This window comes from Heterocephalus glaber, unplaced genomic scaffold (genome assembly GCF_053883595.1).
Source record: "Heterocephalus glaber isolate CG9 unplaced genomic scaffold, H.glaber_assembly_v1.0 deba00000546, whole genome shotgun sequence".
Taxonomy (NCBI): Eukaryota; Metazoa; Chordata; class Mammalia; order Rodentia; family Bathyergidae; genus Heterocephalus; species Heterocephalus glaber.
In genome coordinates this window covers 9,655,365-9,662,613 of record NW_028258147.1, presented here as the reverse complement: position 1 = coordinate 9,662,613, position 7,249 = coordinate 9,655,365, and positions in this window count along the sequence as shown.

Below are 7,249 nucleotides of genomic sequence, written 5' to 3'. Positions count from 1 at the left end.
AGAAAATATATTCAGACGCAAAAGCTAAACATGATAAACAAAATGATATTTCAATGCACTACTTTCAAATTTAGGTAAAAGAGAACTTTGGTTTCTATATTCACTAAGAGGCAAGAGACAAGTCTAGGATGATTCACGTTGAAACATGAAATGAATTACTTATATAAGACTACACTTTCAAATGTAATAATCTCAATAAAGGGGTAGACTAGACAAAAAAAAGGTATAAAATCTGCTATTCAACAAAAAAAAAGCTTTTCTATTTTGATATGAAATCTTGAGGAAGGGAAGAATTTGCCCTGAAAATTCTTTACCACCTCATGCTAATTTAGCTTTAGAGATTACATTGAAAAATCTCTACAGCTCACAAATCATCAAAGAGAATAACAAAACAAGATAAAATCTTAAAACATTGGAAATTGAAAGAACTCTTATGCTGATTAAAAAGTACCTATCAATATCCAAGAGCAAACAACACATTTAGTGTTAAACATTTGAACTCAAAGTTCATTCTAGAGGAACATAAGGATGTTACTCTTACTGTTTCTGATATTGTACCGGTGATTTTTAAATTTCTTTGCTTTTTTAAAAGCAAAGAAGTTTTCTTAAAGATTGGAAATGTAAAAAAGAAATGCCAGCACTGAAAAGTGGTAAGTAGTATTATCATCTGTGTAATAAATTGAAATGATTCTACAAATGAATCAATAGAGTTGATAATAGTATCAACAATCTCTCTGGATACATGATACAAGAAAATCAAGAACATTCTTCTACATCTGTAACAAAGGGTTAAAAATGTAACCCCAACTCAAACTATAATATAAGTAACAGTAGCAATGAAAATAATATATAAAGTGCTTAATCATAATAAAAAATGTTATGTAAGTTTTAAATTAAAATGTTTAATATAATTAAAAATTTTGTCAAAAATCTTTAAATAGGAGGAGGTATAGGCACAATTATTGATAAGTAAACTCAATATCATAAGTGGAAAGTTTTATTTAAATTAATCTGTAAATTCAATTAAGCTGTAATCAAAATCTTGATAGGCTGTTGTGTGGAAAATAGAAAGCAGTTTTTAAGGACACAGAAAAGGACCAATAATCACTAAGGCAATTTTTAATAAGCAGAAAAAGTAGGAATATGTACTTGTATATCCCAATATGAAAACTCATCATATTCCTGTTCTAGAGGGAGTGTGACTTTAATACAAATAATTATATATAATTATATATGCATATGTATGTAATATGTATATATAATTATATACGCATATATTATATATATTTCAATGGATAAAATAATCTCAAGAAAAATACAGACAAACTTGATGTGTGATAGAGGTGACATTGCATTAACAGAGAAATAATAAACTAATAAATGCTTTAGATAGATGTTCATGTATAAACTTTTAAAATTAAATCTCTATTTCATAAAATATGTAAAACGCATTTCCAAGTATATTAAGACATAGTTTGATCTTATTTAGCAATTCTGCATGCTTTATTAGTAGTACATGTTGTACAATACAAAAATACTATTATAAATTATATATTTGAAAGAAAATCTTGTAAAAATTTATAAAGTCAGATATAGAATAATTCTTGTGGTTTTTGCAGCAATTTAAAAAGCAATAAATGCAAAAACCCCAAATATTCATCAGTAGAAAACTGGACTAATTTAATCGTGGTCTATTTGGATGAAAATGAACACATCTCAGCCACATACAACATTTGGATAGTGTCATAAGCATGAAAATACCCAAAAAGAGATATATATTGGAGGAAGAATAATAATGTAATAAAATATAATTTATGTGTTATTTTTAAGTAACTATATGGTACATGTGGAGCATGAGTAACTACACTGGATGTATGATTGAGAAAGATAAACAGTAGCTTTAAGGTAAAGTAGTCATTACTATTTTCACCAATATTTCTGGTTCTTACACCATCTAAGCACATTATAGACCTGCATTTTACTCAATCTCTTTGGATAACTAATACCATGGAAGTAACATGATTTATTTTCTGCAAAAGAATTTAGGTGGTGGTGTAAGACTCTGGATAGATCTCACTTTGATCCCTCGCATGGAGGCTGAAACCTTACTTTGATGTCTACCCAGCTATTACTGGTCTCTAAGTCCCTAAGACATTTATCATGAGTAGGAAATGATTGGTTGTTGTTTTAAATCCTTTGGAGAACAGTTAATTACATAGCCCTTTCTAACAAATAACAGGCATGGTTAATTTAACATGACTGTAGAAAGTTAGACAGTGGGATTAATCTTTGATTTCAACGTTTTACTCTGTAAGTGTAGTGATGAATGCAGAGGTTTTTATTGTTTAAAGTGTATATGGTTTAATTAAAATATTTATGGCAAAATAGCTAAATAAAATATTTGATAGACCTAGCTTTAAAAAAAAAAGGTGCTGGGCATGGTGGTGCATGCATGTAATCCCAGCATGTGGGAGGCTGAAGCAGTAGGATTGCCATGAATTCAAGGTCAGCCTGGGCTACATAGTGAGGGTGAGGCCAGATTGAACTACCTAGAGTGACCCTGTCTCAAAATACCATAAAAATACATACATACATACATACATATAGGTGCTAGGATGTGGGTTGTGTTTTGTGTTTTGTAGTAAAGTGAAGAATATCTATGATTTTAGAATTAGCATTCCTGGCATACCTTGAACTTTTATTTTGCCTTCTCTTCTTTCAACTTTCCTCACTCCTTCAGGCCTACCTCTCATTTCCTCCCATATGCTGGAGTCAAAACACCTCAGAGGAAGTAAGGCAGTGCATCATAAAGCAGGACCTTCTGTCTAGAGCTGCTTGTCTGGGCATATGTGTGAGTAGATAATAGAATTGGAGTCTACACAATTAAAAAAAGCAGTAAAAATCCAGTACAAGGTCAATGATGATGATAATTCATAAATGGAATTTAAATAAAAGAAATTTTATATGATAAACTATGACTTCTTCAGAGATACCCTAGAGAGGTAATAGCCCATTACTAAAAACATTATATAACCATTTCTTTATTGTAGTTACAAATATAACTATTATAAAAAATTCCACAAAAACCAGTGGAATCAGGGAATATTTACAATACAACTACATTTCAGGAGATGAATACATTTTAAAAAGAAAGGGTTTTTTGTACTTCTGAAACACATTCCTTCGTTCAGTAGAACATAATAGAAGCAATGTTAATTACTTGCTTTCAACCCAGAATGCTTCAATTTATTTTTATAGATTTACATTATCATGGTACCTGAACTGAATAAATAATAGAATGTTAGTTACTTCCCAATGGTAAATTAAGAAGGAAATCAGTGTAATAACACTCTTCAAGGAGAAAGACATGAAAACAGTTATATAATCCATTAATAAATCATATTTATTAAATTCTCAAGTGGGGCTTCTATTTAAAAACCAACACTTTATTCTCAATATGCACAATGACTTACAAATTAGGTATGTTGCTCATGAATGTTTCCTCATAGGCTATTTTGTCATAATGTAGTAATCAAGTACATAACTTTGCAATCTAATCCACTCTCTAATCCTATCACTTCCTAAAAAATCTAGGCAACTATCTTTTTTACATACCCATAAGAAAAATGATAATTCATTCAGATATTATATGAGGGGGTTAAATAAGTCATGCTAAGTACTTATAGCTGGCAGGTAAGTGCTTCATAAATGATATCAGCCTCATCATTGTCACCACTGACTTTGTGAATTATACATTGTTATCACTAGTTTACCCTCAGGTTATAAAATGTTAATTAAGTGATCCAACATCAAACACATTCAATGAGAAATACTATAGTTATAAAAATCTTCTGAATCCTTTCATAGCCAAATTATTAGTTTGCAGTTCGAACATACATCTATAATTGTCAGTAGTATTTTTTGAATACAATATGCAATTTTAAAGATATCCAAGTAACTTCAAAAAGTAACATGTTTTGGGAAAAAATATGTGTGTTCATGCTATCCTTAACATGTGTGTTAGTTGTATATACATTTAAATTTCATTAACCCAAATCAAGGACTATTTATTAATTTCAATTTCTTTAAATTTCAGCTATTAGCTTTGTAATTACTTTACAATATAGCAAGATAACAGGAAAGAGGAATGACGATTTTCAATTGATTGATAGATATCCATCATAAAATAAACTTGATGCAAGTGACCAAATACATCAAAGTGCCTTTTGAGATATGTGTCTAGGTTCAATCTTTTTTTGGTCCTGTAACTATAACATTACAAAATGAAGGAAAGCCTACAAGGGGTATTGTGTGCAGACTCTATCCTGACCTTGAAAGTAATTACCTTCTAGAGTGGAGTTCAATACAGAACCAAAAATTAGAATGAGTAGCCTTGTGATGGAGGTAAACTGTGTGCTTGACTTCCTTCATGAAGTTAAATGTCTAAAGAAGTAGAGCTGTTTCTAAGCTTTAGCTATTACAAACTGTGCCACTGTAAACATGGGTATACATATATCGTTATGGTATGATTCTTTTTTTTTCTAAGTTCTTTTATTGGTACATTTTAGGTATACAATTTGTTTACATTTACCATTGGGTGTTTGTACCTGTACATGATGTATCTTGGTTCTTATTTTTTCCCAATTATCTGTGCACCCTTCACCCCCTCCACCCTTGCCTATTTACACAGACATCATTTCTTTTGGGAAGATACCCAACAGGGGAATAGCTGGGTCAAATGGGACCTCTAGTCCTAATTTTTTGAGGTATCTCCATAATGATTTCCACAGTGGTTGCACCAGTCTGCACCCCCATCGACAATGGAGAAGGGTTCCCTTCTCCCTCAAACCCAGCCAGCATTTGTTATTGGTTGATTTCTTGATAGCAGCCATTCTTTCTGGGGTGAGGTGGAATCTCAGTGTTGTTTTCATCTGCATCTCTGAAATGACCAGTGATGTTGAACATTTTTTCATATGTTAAGCTGCTGCTTTTACTTCTTTGTCTGAGAAATATCTGTTCATTTCAGATGTCCGATTTTGAATTGGGTCTTAGGACACACATGTTTAAATACCAAATAGTTTCTGTAGTGTGAGAAACTGAAAGTGTAAATAAGGATTAAAATGATTAAAATGAGTAATTGATAATTTGAAATAGAAAGAAAAGGTTCAAAGGGGTAGGGGAAGTGGGAGGGGAAGGAGAAAGGAAAGAAAGGAAAGGAAAAATTATGAGAAAAGAAAAAAATGGAAACAAAGTCTATGTAAATAGGGAAAGGTGGAGGGGGTGAAAGGCACACAGGTAAGGGGGTAAAAATAAGAACCAAGATACATCATGTACAAGTACAAGCACCCAATGATAAATGTAAACGTATTGTATACCTAAAATGTACCAATAAAAGAATTTAAGCAAAAAAATAAAAGTAGTGCTACAAGTATGTTTGGTTAAAAATAACACCAGGTGTAAAGGTGGGAAGATCAGAAATTAATTTGTATTTTCAGAGAAGAGAAAAAAATGTTTGAGAGTGAGCTATATCCTTGGAAATAATAGTACAAGCTGACATAAAAGATGTTTATAGATTACACATCTGGTGAGCTTCATAGTTAGGGCCACAGAGTAAAAGATGGTCACATTTGAGAGTGACATTTTGAGGTTTACATTTATAAAAATCATTATGTCCACAGCCTGAAGTATAGTAAACCTGAATATATCTTTCCCATCATGCACACAACCCTTCACGCATTAAATAGCGTGTGTACTCAGAAGTTGTTTTTCTCAGCTACTACATGTAGGGCAAAGTGGGCCATGATGGAGGTTCAGTAAAGAACAAAACAAGCTCTTGTGTTCTCTCTTCTCTCTCCTCTATTTCTCTGTCTTTCTATCTCTATCACAAAAATTATTGAAAAGTGTTAAAGATTATTAGTAAATAAAAGCAGATAATAAATGAAATGGTCTAGAGAAGACTATCATATAAGTAATGAGCAGAGTCTGGAATAAATTTCTAGCAATATGATTGTAAAAGCATAGAGGTGGGAAATGTTTTCAGGAGATATAATTATGGGACATGGAAACAGACTGACAGTAAGAGTGTAGGTGAGAAAATTTTAATAAGACCCCAAGGTTTCAGATTTGACATTTTGATGAAGCCAAGTCATGGGCTTGTTTTATTCTTTTACTAAATAAGGCAAATCAGTCATTTGGTACAACTTAGGGCACCCATTCTCAGTTTTAAGTACTTTTTTTACAGGTTAGCTTTCACACATTTGGAGGATTAAAATCATTTACTCATGCTATTTACCAATGCTTACACAGGTGTATTTGGAGATTAAATGGATGTATTTGACTTCTTTATACCAAATTTCATCAGTTCACACTTCCATCAGGTATGAAGAACCTAAATTTCAGGCCACTTCCACCTCTGGCTCAAAGTGATAAAATCAATCAATTATGTCAGAGTCAATTTTTCTGGAATGAGGGTGGAGAGTGGAAATTACAGAGGATTCAAAAGCATCGAGTAATTGATGGAAGGGACCTAACAGGCATGAGGAACATCTTCTGTCCACAGAGTCATACATGCAAGTATATACTTATGTGGAAGGGATTTCTTAAGTAGATGCAACCCAATATCTAGAAATGTACAAGTCAGCTTGCATGCTAGTATGAGTTGGTAAATATTTAATCTATGAATGGCACTCTTCTAAATGTGGTGCAGTATACACACCCAATACTCAGGCTATAGCCCTAGAATCATGTACTCTCAACCTCCCAATTTCCTTTATAATACCTTAAACTATAAATATTTCCTTTCTATAAGAAAAATCTTTCTCAGCCTAAGAAAGTTCACAAACTCAAACTTCAAACAAAATTCATCATATTGATAACTGCAATTTTCATGTTAATCACTTACTCTTAAGCCAAAGAATCATAGGCACATCATTTTGAATCCTTTCTCTCCATTTCTATTCATTTTTTTCACACAAACTTACATAAATTTCACTACATTCACCATTCTGATATTCATGTGGGGCAGAAGAGAGTTTGCAATGAAAAGGTATGGAAGTTCCTGTTGGGGACAGTAGTTACACTTTGAATGGTATATTCAGCTTTATAGCATGTTGTCTAACAAAGTCATATTTCTGTGCTCCCAATCCTCCTTCTTTCTTCAGTTTCTCATGTCTTTCCCAAAACCCTTTGTAGCCAACTGCCATAAGAGAAATGCATGTGAGGCTGCTATATTCCACATCCATTGGTAGTG